The sequence below is a fragment of the Ahaetulla prasina genome, chromosome 1, assembly GCF_028640845.1.
Source record: "Ahaetulla prasina isolate Xishuangbanna chromosome 1, ASM2864084v1, whole genome shotgun sequence".
Classification (NCBI taxonomy): domain Eukaryota; kingdom Metazoa; phylum Chordata; class Lepidosauria; order Squamata; family Colubridae; genus Ahaetulla; species Ahaetulla prasina.
Window position 1 is genome coordinate 246,853,547 of NC_080539.1, and position 27,685 is coordinate 246,881,231.

General features: G+C 38.3%; 1 protein-coding gene across 10 annotated transcripts in view; it reads left to right on the forward strand.

The window, feature by feature from the left end:
• Positions 1–27,685, forward strand: part of SEMA5B (semaphorin 5B) — a 578,355-nt gene that overhangs the window by 303,913 nt on the left and 246,757 nt on the right. The window contains exon 5 of one of the 10 annotated variants that reach the window (XM_058195280.1): positions 13,375–13,408. The exons of the other annotated variants lie outside the window; for them this stretch is intronic. The gene's annotated coding sequence lies outside the window, so the exon portion shown is untranslated. The remainder of the gene's footprint in view (positions 1–13,374; positions 13,409–27,685) is intronic. 10 annotated transcript variants of the gene reach the window in all.

Consider the following 27,685-nt stretch of genomic DNA (forward strand, 5'->3'; position numbering starts at 1 on the left):
ACATTACAAATGCTTTTCACTTTAGTACAGATGTTTTCATTTTCCTCCAGAAACTCTAAAGTTTGGAAACATAGTTTATTTTTAAAACAACGACAACAACAACAACAAAATGTGTATACTTTCAAGATTCTGCATCGGTGGCATTATTCCGTGCTATAAAAGCTGTTAATAGTTCTTCAAAACTGAATGTTTTAGTGGGATAAAATAAAAATTTTAAAGGAACTTTGAAGTTTCAAATTACATAGATCTTCAGAGGGACACAACAGTGACATTGTGCTGATGCATTTATAATGAGATTATTTGACAGGAAAGGTGAGATTAATAACAGTTGGTGTAAAATATGTTTCCTTATTTACAGGGGGGGAAAAGCTTTTTTTTAAAAAAAAAAAAGCAGCCTCAAATTTAATACTCGGTGTCGCCTCATAAGTGCATTCAAATAATCAGAGAGATACTTATTCAAGACTATTTTTTCCTATACTTTCCAGAAAACAGCATTCAAAGTAAAGCCATTACTGTCAGAAACAAAGCTATGTAATGATCAGCAAAATAAAGAATACATTACTCTAGAATTTGGTTACAGTCACATGAAAATGTATTTTCTCCAAACAATTCAAAGAAATGCTTAAGATACTACGAAGAAAAAGTAAATCACTGTCTTGGGATAGTTATTGAATTCAGACTGTCAGAAAAATGTTTTTCTATCTCCTGTTACTCCCCCCTCCCCCACCCTATGAGTCGGATCTTGGTGGAGATTCATTCTCAAAGTGTTCTAGTCTGCATGCTGACTTTGATCATTTGCCATCTCCAAACTGGTTACATCAATCTTTTGTTGTGATGCGGCTTTCTTTTCAGAAGCCGTAACAGGGATTTGGGCCAAGACTGTCCATTAGCATGGAGTAAAGTCCACACACCTTAAAATTGCCAAGGTTGAGAAACACTGATCTGTAGTATCAGAAGATTCTGAACCGATTGTACCTCCTCCTTGGTGTGATTCAGCAATAGCCTGTTTTAATGAATCTTGAATGTGGCCATAATGCATCTGCCTAGACCAGGGGGGTCTGTAAACTTGGCTCTTTTAAGACTGGTGGACTTCAACTCCCAGAGTTCCTCAGAGCTGGCTGAGGAATTCTGGGGGTTGAAGTCCACCAGTCTTAAAAGAGCCAAGTTTGCAGACCCCTGGCCTAGACTGTATAAGAAGCTTGGATTCATGTATTGTCCTTCATGTACATTATTTGGAAGCATTGAAAGCTGCTTACATTAATCTTAGCTGGTCTGTGAAGTTCATAACTATCTATATTGTCCAACAGCAGGGCTGCAGTTTTTATGACAGAAGCTTTTAGCCAACGCTACAGATGCCAAACATGAAATCTGCGATATCTGGCATATTAAAATTACCTCTTTGGTAGTGAACATTAACTGGATGTTTTTATAAGAAGCTTGGAAACAGAACTAATGGATTGAATGTCTAACAGTGGTCAAATTTATAGATTCAGTACAAATTAATGTATCACAATTGGATCGTGCATAATTACAAATGGGAAGATGTTCAGAGATGTTTTTTTCCTGTAAGATTAATGAGGTAAAACCATTTTCCTTTTTAAAAATCATAATAGGCTTCTGTTTCAAACCACTGTGACACAGTGCTTTGGAGCTGAGCTAGTGGCATATAACACACTTAATAAATGTATTTGGCAAGTAGGTGTATTAGACAGATGGCTCTTGGTTTATAAGGTTGAGGGTGAACATTCTCCAAAGTTGTTGCAAGGAGACTTGGCTATATCCACTGTTACTAATTATAATGGTCCTTGTAATTAGCAGCCAGAGACTTATAGATGGATCTTTACTGAGTTGCTGTTAACAGTTCTGTTAACGGTTTTGTACACAAGAGAGAAGCAGACTTGGGTTGGAGTTTGAGGACCATAGGTGTCAAACAGCTGTTTAGTGCTTTAGATTGTAGGATCTGTAAAATTGCTCTTTTAACAGTTTGTTTTGAATATATGGAAGAAGAAAAGACACTCCTTTTGTTTGACATGACAAAGTCTTTCTTAAGGATGACACTTACTTTTAACATGACTGTATTATATGAATAATAGGGGCCTCTGTGGCTCAGACTGGTAAGACAGTCTGTTATTAACACAGCTGCCTGCAATTACTGCAGGTTCTAGTCCCATCAGGCCCAAGGTTAACTCCGCCTTCCATCCTTTATAAGGTAGGTAAAATGAGGACCCAGATTGTTGGGGGCAATAAGTGGACTTTGTATATAAATATACAAATAGGATGAAGACTATTGCTAACATAGTGTAAGCCGCCCTGAGTCTTCGGAGAAGGGCGGGATATAAATGCAAATTAAAAAAAAAAAAGGTACTAGCCTAATAACTATTGCAGCCTAGAATTGCTCCAGAATTTTGTAATGCCGATAAAGACAGCTTTATGAGCTTTATTTGATGTTGCAGAAACTAATTTAGAGCTTTTCTAAGCAAATATTTTATTGTGTAACAAAGCTGTAGTTATTGTTTCTGATAGAACTCTTGGAGGCTTCAGCCTAAAATATGTAGCTCCTGCAAAACTCAACCCTTTCCTTAGCTGGGCTTTCACTAGTTTGGAGTTCTGTTTAGAAAAGTACATTATGGATTACATGAGCACTTAATTGTAGTGCCAGTAGTCATTGCTGATGAGTATCAGATTTTGAGTCTTATGTCAATTTGACTGTCTCATCACTACTCAGACATGGCAGGATACAAATTGTAAAATCCTTAACGTTTTCATGCATAATGGTCTTCCATTAATAAGATTGGAGTTTTACTTGAAGACTTTGGCTCAAAATTAAATATAGGCCTCATATCATGCATTAGGTTCTTATGGGAGTTTTTTTGACACGGTTTTTCTATTTCTATGGTAATAGGACAGCACCCAAAACAAGAAATTATAATTTCACTTTGTTTTACTTGTTTACCACATCAATAAAAACTGATGTGATCAACTGAGAAGTCAAATGGGGCCATATCCTTGTCTCTTATTTGTCATGCGCAAGCAACCAGATCCATACCTGAAGAGTTCAATTAACTATTTTATTGCTCATGCCTATTGTGCAGGAATTTTCTCAAACTGGCAGTTTTCACCATGAAGCTAAAATGTGATAGTTTACCTAAGAGATATGTGTCAGAAAAGGCCACAACTGACTTTTTTAGTATGGGTATGGTGAGGAAGATAGGGAGGAGGAGGAGGAGAGTTAAATTCAAGATATCTTATTTTAGCAGTTCCTGCCTATCATTTTACATTTGAGGATTAAATTTTTTTCACTCTTGAGAGCAGTTAATAGGAGGAGGGAGCAGCTATAGCAAGTTGCTTTATATGTGAAATCAGAAAGTGTAAAATTGAGTTACATTAAACAAATGTATGTTGAACACAGCTTGCAATGCAGGATTTCCCAGTAATCACTAACAGTGTTGGCACAGAGTAGTCAAAGTCCTTGTGCTTTCCCAGCTGACCAGAAAACATTACTAATTCAAATACAAAGTAACACAGAAAGGCAAACAAAGGCTTCCTCGGCATCCATATTACTCTTTGTGAGGGGGGCACACCCAGTGCTTGAGAGAAATAACCATTTGATAAAGGAAGATGTGGGTGCCAAGACAGTGCACAAGAGCCAGCAAACACTGATTATGGGAAATCAGATTTTTTTTTTAATTGCTTGGTATTGCAGGTCTCCCCTCCCATTCCGTAGAAGAGTAGCTAAACATACAATTATTAAGGTATCCATAAGACGAAAGGTGATAGAATGCCAGCCTGAGGACTAGCTTTCTAGGCCAGGGGTCCCCAACCTTTCGGACCTCAGGGACCACCAAATTCATAATTTTAAATCCCGCAGACCACTAATACGATCTTCCTAATGACCAGCTGGGTGGGTGTGGCTAGATGGTCATGTGACTAGGTGGTGTGGCCATCTCAATGTCACTCACATCGAGGGGCACCTTGCTGGCCTCTACTCGTCCCTCCCCACCCAGCCCCTCCTCGCCTCCCCTCCCGGGCTCCTTAGAGCCCCAATAGGAAGCAGTTGTTGGAGCTAAACAGCCACCACGAGAACAAATTGGCAAAACAACTGGCTCAGTTCAAATTGGATCTGACTGAGAAGAAGGCTCAGCAGAAGCACCTCACTGAGGACTAGGAGCATAGGCTTTCCAATCAGAGGGAAGACCTGCAGGAGGGCAAGGCCAGGTACCGGCGCCTGGAGGCTCAGCAGGCTGAGATGGCAGCCAGTTCCAGGCCACGAGGCAGTCCCACTGGAACAAGCGGCTCTTCACCACCAGCGGCGCTTACCTCCAGCCTTCGCCCAAAGCCCCACACCAGGAGGCTGAAGCAGACCCCAAGTCGGAATTTCTGCCCCCCTCCGACCCATACAAAAAGACCCCGAAGAGGGAGACTCTTTGCAGCAACACAAGTGTTCATTGCATGTATCCATCCCAGGTGCCATAGTTTGAGGACCCCTGATTTAGTACAATATAAAAATTGCAAATAATTTTGCTGTGGCCCACCAAAATTTTCTCACGGACCACCAGTTGCTGACCACTGTTCTAGGCTGCAGTGAAGTTGATCTTCTATAGCTCTGATGTTGAAGGGAACATTTTACTTTCAGTGAGCAAGGAGTGTCATAGTTTAGAGGCCATCAACTTTGGATGCCATCTTCTACTTTTTGCTAAGAATTCTTAATATCTTTTCATGCAGAGTCAGAGTAAACAGAATCCTTCTGTATGAATTGGTTTGTGTGTGCACCTTTGAGTCAGTGTTGTTTCCTGGCACCTGCCTGGACAAGTTCCTGTAGTTTTCTTGGCAAGTTTTTTTTTGGGGGGGGGAGATGGTTTTCCCTTATTTTGCTTCTAGGGCAAGAGAGAGAAGGCCTGGTCCAAAGTCATCCAGCTGGCTTTGTGCTTAAGGTAGAACAGAACTCACTATCTGGTTTCTAGCCTGATACCATAACACTATATTAGACGGGCTCTGTATGGATTTAAAATTATTCAAAAAATATACAATTGTGGGGGGAGAAATGGAAATTGCTCATCATGCAAAAAACTGATGCCTCTGTTATTATATCATTATCGATACTGTCATCCCCATCACTATTTGAATTTCTATAGAGATGGATTGGTACTGGCCAGAATAATGTAATCTAGTGCTATGTAAGATACTAAATTTGTTTTTTCTGTCATCTAACTATCAGGGTTAAATTGCAAAAAAAAAGATTTCTTTTGCTTTGATGGAGATAAGACTGCTCATTTTGATGCTTTTCTAAAAATAAACATAATTACACCAGTTTTTGAGCTTACTATAAAAATCAATTTTCAGATTCTTTGTGCTCCCTATTTTTTGAACCCAGGTGTGAAATATTAAAGGAGTCTCTGTTTGTGTTTTGAAAGTATTTTATCATGCCAACTTTATATCCATAAAGTTGTAATTGCTAATTGTTGACAGTTCCAGAAAGTAATTCCATATCCGTTCAATATGATGTCAGATGGGTGGTCAGAAAAAAGGGTTATGGGCAATTCATAGATTTAAATATTAAATCCTCAACTTCATTTTTCATTCCTTTTGATGGCTGCTAAAATGGAGAGTTTTGTAGCACCTTTAATATTAATAAATCTATTATGGTATAATATTATACAGCTAATAGCATACTTCATCAGTTGCAATGGTGATAATTTATAATAGATTGACTAGTTTCTAAGGTCCTACAAACTGTCAGGCTCATACAACAATAAAGAAATCTGAAGATTGGTAGGCCTAGGAATCACTGCTATTGCTATGAGAGGCTAACAAAGCTATTTCACTGGATCAAGTAACTAGTCCCTTGAGAGCTTCTCAGAGCTGTTCACAATTCTATAATATTGTTCATGACGTCCTTCAATAATCCTTGATTATTGCTTCTCATCTATTGTCTCATATGACAAGGGAATGTACCTCTGTAAACTATAAGCATGCTTTGTTGCATTCTTCCAAAGTCCAACATTTCCAATAAAACCTGTGCCTGGCATAACAATGATGAGTGAACGCTTACAACAGCCAAATTGAGCTGCAAACACAAAAATGTAATGTATGTTATACAGGCAGTCCTCCACTTATGACCACAATTGAGCCCAAAATTTCTGTTGCTAAATAAAACAGTTCTTAAGTGAGGTTTGCCCCATTTTACAACCTTTCTTGCCACAATTTTTAAGCGAATGACTGCAGTTGCTAAATTAGTAAAACGATAGTTAAATGGACCTGGCTTCTCCATTGACTTTGCTTGTCAGAAAGTTGCCAAAGGTGATCATATGACCCAGGGACACAGCAACCATCATAAATATGAGTCAATTGTCAAGCATCTGAATTTTGATTACATGACGATGGGGATGCTGCAGTGCTCATAAGTGTGAAAAACAGTCATAAGTCATTTTTTTCAGTGCCGTTGTAACTAAATGAACTGGTGTAAGTTGAGGACTACCTGTAATGTACATGTACATTGCAAAATTAATATCAAATTAATCCCTCAAAGTTTTGTTGGAAGAAGATGGTCCAGTAGCAGTGGTAACAAAGTTGGTGGAAAATTATCGTTGCTAAAAACTGTACCTTTCAGATGGCTTCATTGAATCTTTTTTGGGCTTCAAAGTATAATTTGCTGATAAGACCAATTGTAGCTTGAGGGCAACTAAGCAGGAGGGCAGACTATGATTTCAGCCAAGCTTTCAAGAATGACTCCAATTATAGCTTGTTGGTGTACATCATGGTAAATTGGATAGAAAGTACTTTACTAACTTCGGTGGTATTAAGAGTTAGCAGATAAGAAAACGTTTTTATTTCTATAAATCACCATTGCAAGAATAAAAATGTAAGACCCAATAAACAACTTAAGGTCCCAGTAAGTGGTATCCATAAGTTAGTAAGGATGTTAAAAAAAAATAAGGCAAGATGGCAGTTGCAGATTTATTGATGCTCCATCCCTTTGTGTGTATACAAAAGAAGTTGGGATTTGATCTGACCATTGTAACTGCCATGTAGACTTTGCATGTTTCCCCAAACCTTGAATGTAGTCTCCATAACCCCTCCAAAACATGCCACTGAGTTGGGAACTTTGAAATCATTAAATACACAATATATTTCAAGTTCACTGTTTTAGAATTGTCCTTGTTTTTTGGAGTGTGGCCATCTACCTTCAAGAAATATATACAAGGTTTTTTTTTTAGATGTATTGGAATTCCCACCAGTGTGTTGCACGTGTGAGATTTGACTGACGTATCACAGTTGGCCTGAGTGAAGAAAGAGGAGAAAAGAAGGCAAACCACATTACAGACTTCCAACATTTGGCCATTGCCAAAGCAAGAATAGAATCAATATATCAATATTGGAAGCAAAAAAATCTGTGTTGGTTTGGGTGAAATCCAATCAAATTAAAGGACAACACTCTGCATCTCATCCTTACTATTATGTTTAAAGGAATTGAGCCAACTTTGCAGAATGATTGTCATAAGATGTGAATAATGCATGGAAAGTGGGGTGGGCATGAGAAATGCCTTTCTGGGCCTGGAGAAAATATAAACAATTGTATTACTTTACCCTGTTTGGGGTACCCAGTTACACAATACTCCCTGGGAAGAGAAAATATATTAAAGCTAGGAAAATCCCCCGTGACTTATTTCTGTCTGCATTGTGATTGATTTACAAACTGGAAGTTGATATATCTTCTGTTTTCCACCAGTCACACTCTGTCTGTCTGCCTGTCTGTCTGTCAATCTGTCTGTCCTTCTGCCTTTGTTTGCTTACTTTCTCTCCCTTTTTGATGCTGGTTTCCTTTTTCTTTGTTCTCCTAGGCAGGAAGCCAGACTGAGGTAGAGGGAATGAGACTTCCAGGAATGACCCGAAATTTTAAAGAACAAAACAAGTGACAAGCTTTGCAGATTCTTTTATGAGAAAGACACTAAAGGCTGTCTTTTCCAGTCTACCCCTTTCTTGATGTTTGAGGTGTCCTTAGCACTCATGAAAGAAGAGCATTAGTCACTTGGCTGTGGTTCAAAAGGAGGCTGTAAAATGGATTATTATCTTCATTTCATCCGTGCAAATTGGGAATTCTTCCAGTGGTTTTGGTGGAATAATTCCAGGTTTAGATTGCAGAGAAGATCGATATAAACAATTCCTGAATTGCAACTCTCTGTCTTTGTATTGTTTTTTTAATCATCCCTTTGACTGGGGAATGTTGATTGTGCCAACATTTGTAGGAGGTCTGAGAAGTGACTTCAGCATTCAGCAAAGATTGAATCTGAGGCCACGTTGGTGAGTGCTTGGAACAGTTACCCAGCCTTTTCTCTCTTCACTCCCACCATTCACCTTGAATGGATCCTGCAAGGGCTAATGCAAGGTAGATTTCTCTGGGGGAGATGAGCTAATGAACTTTTGATTTCCTTTAAAATGCTGGTCTTTAACGTCAAAGCAAATAGACGAGTTAAAAAATGAAGTAGAGCTGAGATTTTTGCATTTTTACGCTGTTAGTGAATAGAAAAACGTGTGGCACATTTGAGCATGCAGATGCTTTTAGAAAACACTAATCGTTGTTGATATAAAATTATTAGTTAAATAATTTAGTACACCCTGATACTTTGCATTGCCCTGCAACCATTCAAAGCACTAAATGTACATGCTCCAGGCAATCTATTCCAATGAATTTATACCCCAAATGAGCCTGGATTGAAGGACTCCTCATATACCATATGCATTTGGTCATCAAATGTCAACTGTCCTCATCATAAGGAGGACAATTTCATTTAGATGTAGTCTCCATTTCTCTTCCAAAAAGTCAACAGGAGCTTGTGGCATTCTTCAGTAACGCTTCTGCTGAAGAGCAGAGAGTCTTGGCTGGGTCCACACCTTGGTGCTAACTTAAGCAAGGAAACAAAGGATGACCTTTTAATGGATTGAGGGACTCAGTTGCTTAGTTCATTAATCGCTTCAACAACAAAAGAATAAAACAAACAGGGCAGTTAAGTGTAGTCCATGCTGGTGGTTGAACCCTGGTTTCTTTGTTATGCTGAGCAGAAGAGACAAAGGCGAAGATAATGTGAATTGACCTCTTCATGCAACATAAAATCTAGATTGAGGGGTCCTTGGGGATCTCTGAGCTTGGTTCTTTTGTTGCAGATGCTTCATTACCCAAATTAGGCAACATCATCAGTGCAGTACTGATCATTAGTTTAATGAAAAGAAGGACTAGGGGTGACATGATAGCACTGTTCCAATATCTCAGGGGCTGCCACAAAGAAGAGGGAGTCAGACTATTCTCCAAAGCACCTGAGGGTAGAACAAGAAGCAGTGGGTGGAAATTAATCAAGGAGAGAAGCAACTTAGAAATAAAGAGAAATTTCCTGACAGTTAGAACAATTAATCAGTGGAACAACTTCCCTCTAGAATTTGTGAATACTCCAACACTGGAAGTTTTTAAGAAGATACTGGATAACCATTTCTTTGAAGTGGTGTAGTGTGTCCTGCCTAAGCAGGGGGTTGGACTAGAAGACCTCCAAGGTCCCTTCCAACTCTGTTATTCTATTCTATTCTAGTTTGGATAATGAAATGCAAGAAAACCACCAAGCTCAGAGAGCATCAAGGAGCCCTCATGTCAATCCTGAGCTACAATCTAAATTAGCATTGAGTTAGGGTAGGCAGCATTCTTACTGAGTTTCTGAGAGAACTGTTTGCTTCCTTGGTATTGCTGTGCATATAGTCTCTGTTTAGTGACTGCTTCAGTTAGCAACCATTTGCAATTACGACAGTGATGAAAAAGTATTTTTATTACCAATTCTTGCATTTAGGATCTTCACAGGTCTAAAAGCAAAGGAAAGCTGAATTAAGGTTGTAAGCACTGTTGTAGTTTCACTTAGTGACCATTTTCCTTAATGACCAAGTTGCCACTCCCAGTTGTGGTCATCTGTACCGTATTGAAGAAAAATATAATATACTGACTATGGACATTCGTCTCCACTCATTGATACTAGAAAATAGAAATAGTCATGAGGTCCAGAATTTGTTTTTTTTTTAAATCTGATTTCACTAAAAAGAACCTCTGAAGTGTGCGTGCCTATAAATATTTTCAGTACATAATGTGGGAAGTTCAAACTTAATGTAATTTTGGGCTTTAGCATAGAATATTTATGCACTGTCTCTTGAGAACATTTTTGTCTAAGAGTGACCTTATTGGAAAGCAACAAGCAGGTCTGCAGTTAATTAGAGATAATGCTGAACTCATTTTTAGAACCCTACCAAAAGTGTTCTCTTTTTTATTTTTTTCCTTACTAGTATTTTTATTTAACAATTTAAATTAACAGGAAGAAGGCAGATGGTAGACCTGGTTGCTGCCCTTTGTGAATAACCACAAAGCCACATATATTAATTCTGAGGGCCAGGTCAGGATTAATAGTTTAAGAACAAACAATCTGGGATGTGCAATTAACAATTGAAAGAAGAATTAAACTAGTTCAGCTGGGTCAGTGATGGACACACACACACACACACACACACACACACACACACACACACACACACACTTTCACTTTGGTCCCTTCAAGTCAGACTTAATTCCTGGTGACTTCATGGACCATGCCCTGTAGTTTTCTTTGGAGCAATAACAGAATAGGTTTGCTCTTGTCTTCTCTCCTTGTGTATGTATGCATGTTTTACTTTGTATGCAGTCTATAAATCTGGAGTTTCCTTATGGAATCCCATCCAAATCCTAACAAATTTGAGTGCTGCTTAGTTTTAAAGATCAGCCAGAGTCAACTAGGTTCTTCCACTTAGACACTACATCCATAATAAGAGGTAGATAGCCTTTAGGAGTCAAAAAAGAGGTTTGGTTTAGGAAAACATTTCATTTTGTGTTCTCTTGATCTTTTTCTCTGACACATATCTTCCAGCTTCCAATCCAGCAAGCCAGTATCTCTTGGAAGGAAAGAGTTTCTAAGTCACTAAAGTACCATAATGAGAAATCCACTCCCTCCCAACTCACAGTCTCACTCCTGTCTGATCCCAACAGATTCCATGAAGGCCAAGGTAGTTCAGTCCACTTTGAAAGAATACTAACTCACTCTCAACAGAGATGGACAATTTCAGTAAGAGTTGCTTGAGGAACTTGCATTTAGGTGATTGCTGATGGAAGCATGGTTTGTTGTTTATTTTATTGGTTTGGTGGATGAGAAAACTATTCGAGCTTCAGCCTTTGCCCTCCCCTCTCCCAAAGACTTTTAAGAAATAAAAAGACCCTGAAAATTGCTGGCCGTTTGGAACCAAGGAAGGGAGAAATTCAAGCTGAAAAATACACGTTCTCTAGAAATCTACGGATATTTTGGACATGTAAGAAGGAAAGACTGAAAAGCAGGGATTGTGTTCAGTGAAGTCTTCTCTGAACTTGGCTTGTTGTAAGTAGATCTTCTTGAATCGGTTTTGGATCTATAGAAGGCTAGTGAGGAGCTTTTCTTAAGAAATTAATTCAAAGGCAAGTGGTTTATTGTTTGGGATTTTGCTTCAGTAGAATTGTAATCAATACTAATCGCACCCTTTGCTAGGCCTCGGATTGGGAATTTGTGTCCATTCTTCAAAGCTGCTGTTAAAATGGAGGCTGGGTATTCCTCCCCCCCACTTCCCCTGTTACTGCATCTGGAATGACATTTTTATCTGAGTAACGGCCAATTAGCAGAGAAGCCTGAAAAAGACAGTCCGTCTTTTTCCTCTTGGCCTCTAGACCCAACAAGGAGAAAGTTTAGTTTTCAAGACAGGCAGGCAGGCAGCGTTGCCTGGGGAATTGCAAACTCCTCTGTGATACTTTATATGCTTCCTCCAGGCAATCACTTTGCTACCTATGTATATTTGCCCAATATATCCCTAGCTTTCAAGACAGCCATGGGCAGCCTATTTTTTAAAGGCAGCAATAAAGGCAGTCTGTGATAACTTGTAGTCTAAGAAAGGGCTGAGAAGCTGCAAAAGGACTCAGGCACACAGAAAAATAAATGGACAGTATTTTGCATGAATGCCTGGTGTAGTTCGAGGAGATGGAAGCACACATGGTTAGAGGGTGAGATCTGCCTGTCTGTGAACCGCTGTTGAATTCACAGAAGCGTTTTGTGTACGTGGGGAAAATGTTCACACCTGAGAAAATCGGTGCATGGTTACAAACTTCATGATGCACACGCAGTTTCCTAGCCACTGTAGGCACTATATTACTTTTTAAAGAAATGCACGTGCAACTGTGTAATTATGTGTTTTAAAGTATATATGTATATATGTATGTATGTGTGTGTGTATATGTGTGTGTGTGTGTGTGTGTGTGTGTGTGTGTGTTTGAAAAAGGCAAAAGACATTTCCTTCAGAGAGACGTGATTAACTTAACCATGCTTCTGAAGATATAGAGACGAATGCAGATATGACCTTGGAGAAGATATTCAGAGATCAGTAGCAAAAGATGAACTCGGTCTGCAATGCAAGACTGTTTGAAAAAAAAACTTAAAAGTTGCCCTACCTTGACTCTTTTTGGTATAAGAGAGAAAGAAGGGGAAGCTATCAGTCTTTCAAGATTTTGTGATTATAGCCTATACCAACCTAGAGAGACTTCTAATATTTTTGAGGGGAGGGGGCCTGTTTCCTGAGCTGACTTACCTTGCATAAGGTGATATCTTTAAAGTATCCTCTTTCACAATAGATATGTTGTATGTTTAGGATCTAAAGGTTAATTTTTTTTCGGAATTATGTCACATGTTTGAAAAGTTAATTATTTTAGATAAGAGTGTGTGCGAGATTTCTAAAAAAATAAATAAAGATTGATATTTATTTATTTTATTTATTTTGTCACAACATCATACAAAAAGATTATATAGTATATAAACATATATATGAGTAAATATTAGGGGGTATAAGCATATATATATATAGGAAGAAGAAAAGAAAAACAATAGGACAGGAACGGTAGGCACGTTTGTGCGCTTATGCACGCCCCTTATGGTCCTCTTAGGAATGGGGTGAGGTCAATAGTAGAAAGTTTTTGGTTAAAGCTTTTAGGATAATGGGAAGAGACCACAGAGTCAGGTAAAGTATTCCAAGCACTGATGATTCTGTTACAGAAGTCGTATTTTCTGCAATCTAAATTAAAGCGGTTAACATTAAGTTTAAATCTATTGGTTGCTCTTGTATTATTGCAATTAAAGCTGAAGTAGTCTTTAACAGGAAGGACATTACAATAGATGATTCTATGAGTTAAACTTATCTATGTTTAAATGTTAAAATATCTATGCATATTGTTCAGCTGAGGTTCTTATAAGGAAATGCATATAATATTTCCTTATACAAAGATTATAAATATAATCTTTGTTTTAGGAGAAACAACTTTGGATATTCAGAAGAAGTACAGGTAATCCTTGATTTACAACAGTTCATTTAGGGACCGTTCAAAGTTACAATGGCACTGAAAAATGTGATTTATGACCATTTTTCACAGTTATGACCTTTGCAACATCCCCCATGATCCTGTGATCAAAATTCAGATGCTTGGCAGCTGGTTCATACTTATGACCATTGCTGTGTCCCAAGGTCATGTGATCATATTCTGCAATCTTCTGACAAGCAAAGTCAATGGGGAAGCCAGATTTACTTAACAACCAGGCTGCTGTCTTATCAATTGCAGTGATTCACTTAACAACGGTGGCAAAAAAGGTTGTAAAATGGGGCAAAACTCACTTAACAAATGTTTCACTTAACAACAGGAATTTTGGGCTCAATTGTGGTCATAAGTCTAGGACTACCTGTACAGCATAGTGTAGCACTGAGGTGAAAGAGTAATTTCACTCAGCAGTGTTTATATGACCTGGTTATATACTTTAGGCTTTTTCCAGTATTCTATATGCAGATGATTTGCTTCCAGATTGCACCTTTTGTATTTCAAAAGTCTTGCACATGAATCTTAATGCATGGTTTGGATTGTGGTATCTGTGTAACAAAGGCAGCAAAAGGAAGGAAAGAAAGGAAGGAAGATTTAGATTAAGAATGGTTGATAATCACCCACTCAATATAATTGGGAAATGGGTCTTCTGTGTATTTCCTTCCATTTAAAAATCTGAGTTTAAACAATTTGTGTATATCAGGAAGAAAAAAATAAAAGTTTCATCTTATATATACCAGGTTTCTCAAAAACCTGGATGATTCTCTAACTCCATGAAAGGTGATTGGAAATCAACCTTGTTTAAAGGTAAAGATGTCTTTGAACTGGCTTGATTTCTGATGACTAGATGGGTATATTAATGTAATTTTCTTGGCAACAGCATAGTTTGCCCTTGTTTTCTTTTGGGATGATTACTTTTACTTCCCTATCTAAACTGTAATCTTGTCACTGCTTGGATGTCTTGGCTCCTGGTAGCCAGTCATAACTTTGCTTAGTTTCTGAGCCCAGACAAGGTTGGCCAAGTGACATTCCTTATATGTACTCAGCTATTTCAATAAAAGTGGCATTTATGTTTAATAAAACTAATTTTATTAGTTTTATTTCCCCCCCCCCGACTAGACTGATACTCCTTCACCAAGTGAATCTTTTTCCTATTTTTACCCATTGACATTTAAATCATTGCATCGCAGGTTTCCACATGAATGGAAAATAGCTTATGGGAAATCCGTGTCTGAAAATCTCTCCTTGATCATCTTCATTTAGGATTTCCTACTGTTTGTTTCAAAGTTTGTTAGATGTTTTGGGAACTTCACAAGGTTTTTTCCCCCCTTCCCATCACACAGCAAGTCCATATTACATCTTCACTGTATGGTTGTCTATTTAAGTAGCAGTTTGCAAACTTGCAAGCTTTATAGTCTTTGCTGCTTTGTTGGAGGTGGCAAACTCTACACAATGCACACTTTTTAACTTAACATGAAGGGAAAGCTTTGCATCTGCATAAGTAGTCTAGTCGTGCACAGAAAGCGCTTTATCTTTACTAGTCAGTCAGTTTGGAAGACAGCTGTATTGTTTTTGGGAAAAGCTTTCAGAGAAATTATGCATGGTCAATTAATGAAGGCAGTCTGAGGTATTATTTGTCTATGAATGCACATGCCATCAGAATCAATGGCTGGCTAAAAAAAAAAATAACGGTTATTAAATGACTATTAGAAAGGACCAATGGATACAGATTCTCTCACTTCCAAGGTTCTGGATGGAAGAAATGGAAGTGTCGGAGGGAGGTACTTATAGACCACTGGATAATCTAGCCATACTATGTTTGTTTTAACCAGCTTCCTCTGATTCTTTTCTGTAAAAAGTAGATTTACAAGAGGCTGAGGATTATAAAGACGATTTTCAATTCAGGTAATATTCCTCTTCTCTAGCTCTGTCTTCTCACCTTCACTTCTTTCACAATCGGCTACATACAAAGAATAAATTGCAAAGTAGAACATTTTGCGGGCGCAAGATTTCTCAAAAATTATAAGAACTTTTAAGTTTGTATTGTCTTATTTAGGCAGATCCAAATTATTTGCAATATCTGTGTAGGATCTACAATAAACTTAACTACACTAAAAGCAGATTGGTCTGTTGATGCTGAACAAGGGATCTGGAGTGGGATCTGTATCAAGTTAGGTTAGCAAACTGTTGGGGACAAAGCAATCAATTTATTCAGTTTATTTACATTTATTGCTCCATTTGATTTATATTCCACTTTTCTTCCAGGAGAACATGGCTTCAGACATTATAAACCTTCCTGTTTCTTTTCTTTAGAAAACTGAGCTGAGAGTATGATTGGCTCCAAAGTCAACAGGAAATTTACTTGGCTGTTTATGAACTTAAACTCAACTTTCCCCATCCCACTCCAACACCTTAGCTTTCACCACTTCTCCATACTGGCTTAAATATGGGGCATTCATTTCCCCCCCCTCAAAATGTTACAACTCCCTTAGTATAATAGGCAACAAATAAATAAGAAAGCTTGTTTGGGGTAAAAAAAAATACATTTTCTCTATTGCTCAATGTATATTGTTTAAAACCTTAGTACCGATACTTTTTCCCATTTCCTAGCTATCAAAGGAAACACGGAGAGCTCTGATCAAAAATAGCAATTCAAGGGCAAGTTGGTTGCTCAAGATTCCTATTTGTTATGCATTGCTTCTGGAAATCATGCATCCTAATATCTATCTTCTTCTGAAACAACACAAGCCTTGTTTTAAGGACTAGCCAGGGTTATAGGTCTGTCTATTTTGAAATGATGCAAATTGTGTGGAGGAGTTGGGGGAGCTGGCAACCAGGAGAGCAAAACAAAGAGGAATCTTTGATCTAAGGGTCTTTTGAAAGTATGCTTGACCAGTTGCTGATAGAACTGCTGACTTGAAAGATAATTAGTATTGATCTGTATTCCATTTTTGAGATGGGGAACAAAGGCCCTTTTAAGAAGAATCATCCTCGTTGGAGATGCTCCCCAGTGCCCACTTATTTATACGTCTGGAGTCAAACGTGGAAAATAAAAATGGCTCCTTTGATTGAGATTAGCATGCACCATATTTCTGATATCGGGGGGCAATGTCTCCCTCTCTCTGTCTTCCTGCTGGCTCCTTTTCTGACCAACAGGGATTACTCTAGGCGGCGGCTGTTAGTCACTGTTATTTATATAAAGATACGTAATGTGTTTTGGAGTCAGAGCTTGTCTGCAATGGCGCTTACACCAATTCAGATAGTAGAAAGTGGCAGGGATTGCTGTGAGTAATGACTCGCTGGTGACAGCTTTATTCTGCCACTGATATGTCATTGTGCTTGGCTTTCAATTAATCATGCAACAACAGAAACATTGTATCTAGCAACTATGTTATATCCATTAAAAGTGGAAGAAGTTGTGGCTTTGTGAACACAAGTATCTTGGTTCTCTCACATTCTCTAATTGCTAAGTTTCAGTACAGGATCCATTTCCTCTCCCCTTGCTCATCGACTGCCACTGTGATCTATTAGTGGAGCAGTCTTTCTATGACAGCCTGACAGGTTTTAAATGATGTTAGTCATGGAGTTACTTTACACTCACCTTGCTTTAATCATTTTCTTTTCCACTGAGTTGTGGTGTGAAGCAAGTGGAAGAAAAAATTAGAGTGAACTAGTAGTGGATTGGTTTTCCATGATAGAGCACAAAATCCAAATTTTTTTACTACTGGTTCTGTGGGCGTGACTTGGTGGGTGTAGTGTGGCTTGGATGGAGTGGCTTGGTGGGTGTGGAAGGGGAATGATACTGCAAAATCCCCATTCCCACCCCACTCTAGGGGAATTATACTACAAAATTCCCATTCCCACCCCACTCTGGGGCCAGCCAGAGTTTGCCGGTTTTCCAAAGTACTCAAAATTTCTGCTACCGGCTCTCCGAACTGCTCAAAATTTCCGCTACCGGTTCTCCAGAACCTGTCAGAACTTGCTGGATTTCACCCCTGATAGAGCATTTTATGAGCAACCTTGGCATTGTGGAACAAGAAGAACTGGATTAGTGTGAAACCCACCAACAATTAGATGTAGAAAACCATTGAACCGGCTTATGAGTTAAATTCCAGTATAAAAATGTAGTGAAGAGTGTGGTGATGTATGAGATGTATGAGATCTGATGAATAATTTGCTTGATGACTTTATTAAAAAGAATGAAGTTGGCTTTCACCAAATATTTGTCATTTTCTGAAATAAGTTACTGACAAGCAGCACTTCAATCTGACTAAAAATCGATATGGGTAATCCTCTATTTTGACCACAATTGGAACTGGAATTTCTGTGGTAAGTCAGTATGGTCTAAAGCAAGTCATCGTGTGACTGGACCTGACTATTTTTACTGTGGTTATTAAATCATGGGGTCATGAAGTCAACCCAGTTTTCCCTATTGTCTTTGCTTGTCAGAAATTGACTAGAAAGTTCACAAATTGCAATCAGATGACTGTAGGAGGCTACAACCAATCATAAATCCAAGGTGGTCACCAAGTACCTGAATTACAATCATGTGATTGCTGGATTGGATGTGATAGTTGTAAATGCAAGGAGAGTTTGTAAATCATTTTTTCCAAGGCCATTGTAACTTTGAACCATTTTTTAAACAAAAAATGTCAAGGACTATCTGCATGTCCTTTTTCTTGCAAGCATAGCTAAGGCAAGATTCAGTAATCCTGGAATAAAGCAAAGTAGCCTCGGTTTTAATCTGTTTGCTTTTAGCCCTTGCTAGATTTTAACTTCTTATCCTTTGCTAAAGAAATAGTGCATTTTTTTTTAAATAAGCTGAGACAAAAATCCTTTTGAACTGAATACCAATAGAGATTTGAATTTAACAATCCTTTGTATCTAGAGACTTTTTTTTTTCTTAAAGAGAGGTTTAATACTTGAGAACTTAATAAACTGTCTTGACTGTGAAATTTGGTAACTGTACTTCCTCCTGGTTGTTTCTTCCTGGTGTGCTTCTTGGTAGATTTGAAATGACTTGTCTGCCCAGCCAAACATTTATACTCATTTGCCACAAATTTGGACTAAGACAACACATCGTTTCTTCATGGCAGCAGTGTTGGTTTACTGTCTGGTGTTCTGTTAAAAACAGCAATGTTTCCTGCAACTCAGCCTTTTCAAGCTGCTTTTGCTCACTTTTTAAATGTTATCTATTTCAGAACGTGCCCCACAGTACTTATAAAGCAGTGTAAGTTAATATAGTAACATAATAGTAACAAAAAAGGGACGCGGTGGCTCAGGGGCTAGGACGTTGAGCTTGTTGATTGAAAGGTCGGCAGCTCGGCGGTTCGAATCCCTAGTGCTGCCGTGTAACGGGGTGAGCTCCTGTTACTTGTCCCAGCTTCTGCCAACCTAGCAGTTTCGAAAGCACGTAAAAATGCAAGTAGAAAAAATAGGGACTACCTTTGGTGGGAAGGTAACAGCATTCCATGCACCTTTGGCGTTGAGTCATGCAGGCCACATGACCATGGAGACGTCTTCGGACAGCGCTGGCTCTTCGGCTTTGAAACGGAGATGATCACCGCCCCCTAGAATCGGCAACGACTAGCACATATGTGCGAGGAGAACCTTTACCTTTACCTTTCATAGTAACAAAGTTCCTATTATTAATAAAAGTCAGGCAAGGAGGTGTTTCTTGGACAACTATTTATTGTAATATTAAAGAAAAATAAAGAAGGAAAAACATATGTTAGCTATCCTTGGCATCGTCTGTCACAGTGATGGTGAACATTTCGGGCCTGGCATGTCATCAAACATCTGGAAAAGCCAAACTTTGCTGGCATCTCTGTTTCTTTCTAGCTCTGTTCATCTGTCTGTGTCTAACTTACACACTTAAAACACCAAACAAAAGAGTAAAAAAAACCCCTCTATTCCTCCCCCAATCTAGGCTACCCTGAACAACGTCACTTAGTGACAGCACCAAAGCTGGGTCTGAAGTACAGGCCTGTGCCTGAGCTTCAACTTTATCACCATTGCGGCCATCCAAAAAAGGCTGCCTCACACTATTCCCCAAGGTTGAGCCCAGTACTTCCTAGAATCTGCCCTGTACTACTTCTCTTCAGGTTCCCTTACTGTTGATAGGCCTATGTTGTCTAGCTGAGGCTAATCCATGTTGCATGAGGCCTTCATTCGTGAAGTAGCTTTGGAGAATGCTCTTCTGTGGCCACTGCAGCCTCTGAAAATTGCACAAATGCACACAGACTGTTCTCATGTGACTTTTGCACAAGCAGTCCTCTCGTACAAGATCCGGAGAGTCCATTCTCATGCCTCCTCCAAAAGTTACACAAGAATGGGGCATGCTTTAAAGCAGGGGTCTCCAACCTTGGCAACTTGAAGACTTGTGGACTTCAACTCCCAGAATTCCTCAGCCAGCTTTGCTGGCTGAGTGATTCTGGGAATTGAAGTCCACAAGTCTTCAAGTTGCCAAGCTTGGAGACCCCTGCTTTAAAGAATAGTTGCTGTCATATGTTGGTGAATGCTACATGTCACGCAAAAGGTGGTGTGTCATCTTCCACCTTTGGGAAAAAGGGAAAGAAAGTAATGAAAAAGAATCGGATTATGTTGTTTGGGATCTGGCAATGTCCCTATTTTTAAGAAAAGAAAACTGAAATCACGGATCCTTACAGTCAGTTCATTGGGGTAAACATCCCTAGCCACAAGACAGGAACCTCATTCTCCACATACTTGCTGTATAAAATTTCTCCTACAAAAGAGATTATTTGGATTTCTCTGCTATCTCTGCTGTTACAGAGAGAGTGTGTAAACTCTAAAATGTTATTTGTAATGTGAATGTTTGTGGGTTAATATTCATTTTACTGTTCATTAAATTCTGATCCTTAAATGGAGCATTGCATTGCATTTAAAAATCTTATGTGGCTAGAGTGACCATAGTCAATTTGTGCTCCATGGGGAGCTAATGTCTTGTTGCAGCAATTGTGAGAATTAGTTCTTCCACTATCAGCAAGAAAATAAGAGTCTGGCAGATCTGACCTCTGCCAAAACAAGAGACAGATGGAAAAGAAAACTGTGTATGTTTCTTTCTCTCTCAAAAAAAGGGGCCCCATGCAATCTTAACCCAGGGCAAACAAGAGGAGTAGGCCCAGAAGGTTCAAGTGCTGTGCAGCACAAGGAATTATGCAATCCTTTCATTAGGGAATTCTAAACTTTCATTAACAAAAAGTACAGATCAAGAGTTCTAGAATTCTTGTGAGCTTGCCTAAATTGTTCCAATCCAATCACATTCCAGTTGAAATCTAACAACCATATTACTCTTGTCTTGGTAGCTTTCTGAGAAAGCCTTTTATAAAAGTTGTGATTTTTTAAAAGTTTAGTTTACCCTTTCTTGGTACTTTATTTAATGAAAGCATTTGTTATTTTGACTGTTCACTGCTTTTGGAAGTTCCACATTGGTCAGAGGTTTGGATGAAGTATTAGTGGCTCCCTAAATTTGTGATTTGTTTCTACTGGGACCTGAAGACAGTTCATGCAACTGCTGTTAGTTAATTTGGCAAACTCTAGAATAATGTGGTTAGGCCTCCTGTTTTGGTAAATTAGCAGAAAGCTGCTTTGAATAATGGAACAGTTGTTTCCTATGATTTTAAAATTTTACACATACACATACACACAGTATACTGGATACTTCTGTGACTGCTCAATGGGATTAATTGTGATTCCTATATTGGAGATGAAATTCAATAGTTGTAACATTAGCCTGTAACGATTCAAACTTGTCCTCATATTTCTATAGTTTGGGCTGAAATGGTTCATATGAAATCATTTCTGCCCAAACTGAAATTCATATGATTCTGAAATCCATTTTATGTGTTTTCTTTAGTTATAGCTTTAATATTTAGAATTTATCAAAATAAGCAATGTGGAATTTTGAAAGATGGAGGCTTGCAAAAAACGAACAAATCCTATATAATATTAAAAAGAAGCAACTATACTTGAATTACTAGAGTTGAACAATGCCTGAATTACTTTATTATTGACAAATGATTAAGGAAGAAAACCTTCAAGCAAAGGATCAATGTTTTGAGGGCTCTTCTGTATAATAAAATATAATAAAATATAATTTATATATATTTATATTTATATAAAATATAAAATATAATAAAATATAATTTTCCAGGCCTTTCCTCCCATTCCCCACTTTCCCCCATCCTTTCCTTTCATTTCCTAACCAATATTTTTAAGTACTTATTAACGCCAATGTGTTTTTGATATAACTGATGTGTGAAATAATTAAACTGTATTAAACAGTTTGTTGACTTTACTGAAAATCTTTTTGATTTCTTTTTCTGAAAGATTGAAGAGTAATTCTTCCCTCCTGTTTTAAAGTGTGAAGATAATTGCTCTTTAATGTTGCAGCTGTTTGTATTTTTTAAAAATATATTTATGGTACATAGATATGGCTAACCCGCTATTATATCTGATCCCAAATGCTTCATAGCTTTGAAATTTGTTAGATGTTTTCTGCTGGCCTTCACTCAGTTACCCATTAAGATTAAAGATAATTTGGTTTGGTATGTTAGAGTATGTTGTTTGTCTTTATTGACAATGTATTAACAGTTTATTGCATTTTGCTAATTTTCAAAGAGCAATTGAGAGTTCACCTTATTATTATCTTCTGTGTTCGGTTTCTTGGGGAGGGGGAAATTTTTTCCTTGCAGTATAATATTAAAATCCCACATTTCCATAAAATCAGAAATTGCTTAAGTTATTTCCTCAATTTGTGATTTCCCCCCTTTTAATAAGAAACTCATGTTACAAAGGCACCCCAGGTGGACATGTTTAAATTAATCTTGTAATAATTGATTCAGGAGAGATTTGAAGGACGGAATTTGCATCCAAGCCATTAGGAGAGCAAATCCTCTGAGTCTAAGGCCTAGCTGAACAGCTCAGCTCCTGAATAACTTACAACTTTGAAATCAATTTGGCTGTATGTGCAGGTGGGGCAGAAGAACAGAAAACGGTTCAGGTTTGAGAATGATAACCTCTGCTTGTGAAGAGTGAAGGGTAGCTGGCAGTCTTCAGTGATGGCTAGAGAAAAGGAAAGAAATATTATCAGTGTGTGCGCGCTCTCTGGAGTTATGACAGTGCAGTTCTACAATTCTCTCCCATCGTGTTTCCCTTTTGCAGCTATAGAAGGTGACTTTGTATAACATTTCTCCCCACTTTAGACATATAGATTCTGTTCATGTGCCTATAAATGGCAGAATTAACTGCCCTAAAATGTCTTTAGACATAGCAAATCCATAACTGCATCATGTTGAGTGTGCAAATATTTAAGTTGAGGTAGTGAGGTTGATAGACATTTTTTTGTGCAGAAGTACAAAACAGAAGAGTGCTCTGCAAAAGCTACTTGAATTAAAGCTGAGATTCAGTTCTAATTCAGGGAAATGAATACAGTGGTTTGTATTTTCTCAACTTGCCTCCCTGTGGGCTGCTTTTAGAGTGCATGCGTGAAAAGTTTTTGGCAGTGAGCCTATTGCCACTTTGGAGACATTTGATGAAGTAGAGGGCTCATTTTCTGGAGCAACTATGTAATTTAGTCTTGATATATTGAAGGCCTTTAAAAGCCCAGTGAATGAAAATGTTGAAATCCTGATTGTATATTGCAACTCTACTGGGAATAATTCATTAAGTACTTAAGCCAAAATTAGTGGAAATATTGAACTGGTGAGGGAAGACCTCAGCAGTATCACTGACCTTATATTGACTACACTTGAGAACAATTTTTAAAAATTACAGAATGGAGAATCTGAGCTATTCAATAGTTTCTTGAACAGAAGCAAAGGTTCTTTTCATACTAGATGTGTTAATCAACTGACTTATACAAGAATGTCTGTGTCATAACACTTTTGGGAAAGTAAAAGGTAATTAACACTGTTGACTGTTCTTGGCCATCTACCTATTACATCAAGATAATTCTGTCCAATGAAGTAGATTCAAAATTTACGAAATCTTATAGTACAACAATTTTGCTAGTCTTTTAAATATTAAGAATTGGAAAGTAGTGTTTTTTAGCTGTTGCATTTATAACACTTTTCAAATTATTTATAATTTCATTTTCTAGAGCCACCCATTGTCACTAACTCTGGATGACTTGGGAAAATAAAAAACAACCACTACCACCAAGTACAATATTATAAAAATGCAAAAGTAAAGTAAAAAGTGATAGCTACAGGAGCAGGAGAGGGAAACAAACATGTTGTATATACACAGAACCAACCCCATTGTGGACATACTGTCTGACCTAGTTCACGGCCTGAGCATTCAGGCTACATTTATTAGATTTTCAAATTGCAGTTGTGTTCAAAGTGCGTTATGTTTCCAGCTACTACGTGTTTAAAATGAAGTAGTTAATTGACATATATTCTTTGATGCTGCTTCTTTGTAGTGTTGAGCATTTTATGAAAAGAAGCTGCCATAATTCCTAATGCTTCATCTGAGAAATTGCAGAAGTACATTTAATAGCAGCAATGGAGAATATGGAAACCAGAAAGGCTATAGGATAATGCTGTTTGAAGATACCTCTGCAGACCTGGATGAACTCACAGATACTGTAACATCATATGTCAGCTTCTGTGAAGACCTATGTGTACCGACAAGGAACTTGTGAATATACAGTAACAACAAACCTTGGTTCACACCTAAACTTAAGCAGCTATGTCATTCCAAAGAGGAAGCCTACAGAAAAGGTGATAAAATGCTGTACAATCAGGCCACAAATGTACTAACAAGGGAGATCAGAGCAGCAAAAAGAAGCTACTCTGAAAAGCTAAAGAATCAGTTCTCAACAAATGAACCAGCAAACATGTGGAAAACTCTTAAAAATATTACAGGCTACGGCAAACCTCCTTCCCAGGCTGAAGGAAATCAACAACTGGCAAATGATCTGAATGAGTTTTACTGCAGGTTTGAAAGGAAACTACAGCCACCTATCTCCACAACCCCCATCTCAGACACATCAACAATAGCCAAGCCTCCTACAACTGACCCCATCCCATTGGGTTCACAACCCCTAGTGATCACAGAAAAGGAAGTGCAGGACCTATTTCACAGACAAAAGCCAGGAAAAGCTCCAGGCCCAGACAAGATAACTTCTTCTTGCTTAAAAGTCTGTGCTGACCAATTGGCCCCCATCTTCACCCATATCTTCAATAAATCACTAAAGATGTGCTATCTTCCTTCTTGCTTCAAACGCTCTACCATCATCCCAGTGCCGAAGAAGCCTACCATCAAGGAACTGAGTGACTACAGACCAGTTGCATTAACATCTGTAGTCATGAAAACCTTTGAAAGGCTAGTGCTGTCCCACTTGAAAACCATCACGGATCCGCTGTTAGACCCCTTGCAATTTGCATACTGAGCAAATAGATCAACAGATGATGCTGTTAATATGGCTCTGCACTACATCCTACAACATCTTGAGTCTCCAAAGACCTATGCAAGGGTCCTTTTTGTAGACTTTAGTTCAGCATTCAATACCATCATCCCAGACACTCTTCTAACTAAGCTAAATCAGCTATAGGTACCTGAACAGACTTGTAAGTGGATCACAAACTTCTTAACAAACAGAAAGCAGCAGGTGAAACTAAGCAGGATCACATCATATACCTGTACAATTAGCACAGGGGGCCCCCAAGGCTGTGTGCTCTCCCCACTTCTCTTCTCTCTGTATACCAATGACTGCATCTCCAACGATCCATCTGTTAAATTACTGAAGTTCGCAGATGACACAACAGTGATTGGTCTCATTCGAGACAATGATGAATCCGTATACAGACCAGAGGTCGAACGATTACCCTCGTGGTGCGACCGAAACAATCTGGAACTGAACACACTCAAAACCATAGAAATGGTGGTAGACTTTAGGAAAAACCCTTCCATACTTCCACCTCTCACAATACTAGACAACACAGTATCAACAGTAGAAACCTTCAAATTTCTAGGTTCTACCATATCACAAGATCTAAAATGGACAACTAACATTAAAAACATCACCAAAAAAGGACAGCAAAGAATGTTCTTTCTGCGCCAACTCAGAAAGCTCAAACTGCCCAAGGAGCTGCTGATCCAGTTCTACAGAGGCATTAAGTCTTTCATTTGCACCTCTATAACTGTCTGGTTTGGTTCTGCAACCCAACAAGACAGACACAGACTTCAGAGGATAATTAGAACTGCAGAAAAAATAATTGCTACCAACCTGCCTTCCATTGAGGACCTGTATACTGCACAAATCAAGAAGAGGGCCGTGAAAATATTTACAGATCCCTCACATCCTGGACATAAACTGTTTCAACTCCTACCCTCAAAACGACGCTATAGAGCACTGCACACCAGAACAACTAGACACAAGAACAGTTTTTTCCCAAATACCATCATTCTGCTAAACAAATAATTTCCTCAACACTGTCAAACTATTTACCAAATCTGCACTATTAATCTTCTCATCGTTCTCATCACCCATCTCCTTCCACTTATGACTTTATGACTGTAACTTTGTTGCTGGTAATCCTTATGATTTATATTGATATTGATTGTTTCCTGATTGCTTATTTGTAGCCTATGACTATCATTAAGTGTTGTATCATTAAGTGTTAAATTTGTACCCTATGACCATCATTAAGTGTAGTACCTTGATGAAGGTATCTTTTCTTTTACGTACACTGAGAGCATATGCACCAAAACAAATTCCTCATGTGTCCAATCACACTTGGCCAATAAAAATTCTATTCTATTCTATTCTGTTCTATTATTGGGAGGTTTATGTTTAATAAGCATCGAGTTTTATCTAATCATTTCTGATTGGATTCTGTAACCAGGAGGAATTATTTCCATAAACAAGCATTCATCAAGAAGAAGGAGCATAGTATTATATCAGAGCAGAACTCCTAATGCATCATGCCTCTTTCAAAAACAAACAAACAAAACTGGAAGCGGGCAGACATTCAAGAAGACAAATCTTTGATAAGTAAACAGAGACTAATGAAGCCATTACAAAATAATTCTAGCAACAGCTGTGCATTAAATGCAAGCACTATAAAGAAATATAGATTGATTTTAAACTTAAGTTTTAGAATTTGTTGCAAAGAATATAGCAATAGCACTTTGACATATACAGCTTCACAGTCCTTTACAGTTATCTCTAAGAGGTTTACAGAGTCAGCGTATTGCCCCTCTGGGTCCTCATTTTACTGACCTCAGAGGATGGAAGGCTGAGTCAACCTTGATGCGGTGAGAATTGAACTGCCAAACTGCCGGCAGCCAGCAATCAGTAGAAGTAGCCTGCAGTAGTGCATTCTAACCACTGCACCACCACGGCTCTGTATATAGTTGAAGAGATGTCATCTGGGCTTCCTACTTGGCTGTTGAGAGTCCTTCCTTCCTTCCTTCCTTCCTTCCTTCCTTCCTTCCTTCCTTCCTTCCTTCCTTCCTTCCTTCCTTCCTTCCTTCCATCCATCCATCCATCCATCCATCCATCCATCCAAGAAAATAAATGAAAATCACACTACTTGGAGAGATTAACTTGGTTTCACCAATGAATTTTTTTTTAAACGTACCAGCCCAGGCATGTTGGATTCTATCTGGCAAATCAAGAGTTGATGTATTCATTAAGCCTACTGAATTGGATTTCACAGAATCATGGACAGAGAATTGCAAGTTTGCAAAGTATACTTTTTCATCTTTTCCTACTAAAGGAATGAATGGCACCCTGCCCCATTAATAAAATGGGGCAGGAAAACTATGAGATACTTACTGATTTTTTAAAAAAAATATGAAAAAGTTTCATACATTCTCAACCAGCCTTTATAACACTAACATAGTTTATAAGAAGTGCTAATGAATGCATTTGCTTTAAGACATCATTACATATGGTCTGTGTTTGGCATTGTCCCATGTAGAGGAGGCAAGCTAGACAGTACATTTCTTGTTCTTTTCACAAAGTAAACCACAATGTCTCTAGGGAGTTTCTTCTGCCTAGCAATCCAGGAATCCAGCAATACTCTGTATATTTTATCAATTTGATAAGCAAGCTCTTGTGGATCGAATTCAATAAATTCAGCAAGGCTTCTGATAATTTTTTTTAAATCTTCACCCTTTTCCTCCTGTTATCCCCTAATTCTCAGTGCTCCTTCCATCATCCTATACTGCATCACCACCACTTGATCTTCATTTTTATCCAATTTTATTTGCATTCCT